This window comes from Buceros rhinoceros, unplaced genomic scaffold (genome assembly GCF_000710305.1).
Source record: "Buceros rhinoceros silvestris isolate BGI_N320 unplaced genomic scaffold, ASM71030v1 scaffold4528, whole genome shotgun sequence".
In the NCBI taxonomy this organism is placed as follows: domain Eukaryota; kingdom Metazoa; phylum Chordata; class Aves; order Bucerotiformes; family Bucerotidae; genus Buceros; species Buceros rhinoceros.
Window position 1 is genome coordinate 41,121 of NW_010426216.1, and position 2,131 is coordinate 43,251.

Sequence of the window (2,131 nt, forward strand, 5' to 3'; positions counted from 1 at the left end):
AGTTGCCAATGAGGTTGATTTTAACTCTGCCAATAGTTCACCCTGAAGAGTATATAGCATTATGTGCTATGTAAAATTGAGGTATGATGTCAGAGGTTTCTGCCCTCTTTATGAGATGCACATCCCATGCATATATCCCCCTTTTAATAAACAACAGAGTATTTGGAAAATCACAGTGCTCAGAGTAGGAAATGGGAGGGAAAGGAAGGGGCTTGGGGGAGGGGGGGTGGTGGTGGCGGGCAGTGGCAGCTTTCATCACCTTTAGGACAGGACATAGTTACACTCATTTATCTGTCTTCCCTGATCCATTGATCAGAAGTGTTTCCCAACTTTGAGTTAGCTGAATGAGCAGGTCCACCTGCCCATCTTCTTCCTCCCTCTCCATGGCTGAAGGACTGTCACAGGAACTTGCCACTTCTGTTGGCTTCACCCAGGATGGTCCCATGTCTGCACGCAGGAACAATGCTGCAGGTTGGTCTGTTGAGTTTCTGACTGCGGGCAGGTCTGCAGAGGCTGAAACCTTGTGACAGCAATGCTGGGAACAGACAGTGCCATCAAAAATGAGGTTCATTTCATGAAGAAATTGATGCAGGGGATGCTCCTCAATAAAACCAGTCAGCTTTCTAGATCAACTGTATTTACTTGCTTTATATCACTTTGAAATCATGATTCTCTCTGTTAGGACCTTCAGGGGTACCACTGCCTTTCTGGCATCAGCTGGGCAGGGGCTGTTGGAAACCATTATCTGGGCTCTGAGCTGAGCTCCTGCTGCGCAGCTGTGGTCACCAGTTCCCAGTCCCTGCAGGGTCCTGTCCTGTGGCACTGCACACATGCTCATATGTAGACAAACACATGAGTGGAAAAGGTTGAAAATTTCCTGTTTAACATCTGTTGTCAGAAAACGCTGCTCTGCTAAAATTGAACTATCCTGTGGGAGTGTGTCAATTTAGAGCAGCTTAAGTTTAGGGGGAAAAATCAGAATAACTCCTTTCAATAGGCCCACAGCAGTCAGCTGTCAGAATGGGATATCTCAAGTTTTCAGACTGAAATGACTTCTCTTTGGCACCACTGTGCATTAATGTATATCAGAGCACAAATTCTTACATGAAATAATAGAAAACAAATTATGAAATAGAATAATACTATACAAATCTGGACTGGAATAGAAACATAGACTGCTCAAAATATGAAATACACACTAACTATAAACATTATGGAATGGAAAACCTATTAAAGAAATAATCAAAAAAAGCAAACAAAAGTTTCAATTGACCTGAAGCGAAATTCTTCCAGAATATTGTTTTGTGAGGGATTGTTGATGAACCCCATTTTTACCTTTCCTATTCAGGTTTTAGTCCTATGTCAGAAATCGTAGTTCGAGGGAAACACAGGGCAATAGATGCATGAACGTTTGTGTAAACATACACAGATGTAGCTGCACACTCTTTTGTTCTGTTTGTCTGTCTTTCCTTCTTTCTCCCACGTCTCTTCCATTCCGAAAACTGAAAAATTGAAAATGTTTTTACTTTCTATGACAGAGCAATCAATTGACCCAGTCATTTATGAGAGTCTTTGGTCATACCAGAGGTGCTCAGTGAGCTGCAGCGCAGGGCAGGCAGATGGCACGGTGTCTCCTAGTCTAGGCCATTTTTTGGTAGGCTGTGGCCGAGTACTAAATTTGGAGTAAATCACTCTGCACCCTGGAAAAGTTGCAGAAGCCCCACTCTTAGCTGGATTTGATTGACATGTGTGTCTCCATGCTACCTGTGAGTATCCCTGCCCCCACACCCCCCACACTCCCCCACAACCCCTTCCCCACACTAGAATGTCTGACAAGGGTTTCAAATGCCCTTTTTTCCCCCTCCTTCATGTCACAACCAGAGCAACTACAGAAGATCTAGCAGTAGCACCCACTTGGCAAAACCCACAGATAAAGCTAAGACATATTCTGGACTCTCTGGAGCCCACATTTTATCAAAATGTCCTTCTCTGCAAAACTAAAGACCAGGGTGAAGAGAGTTCAGTCCTCCAAAGCTTCATTTTAGACGTTTGTCTTTGATAGAAATGTGAAGGGTATCTATCTCTTGCCCACGTCTGGGCCAGAGGCTGGGCTGGCTGGGCCAGGGGGGGG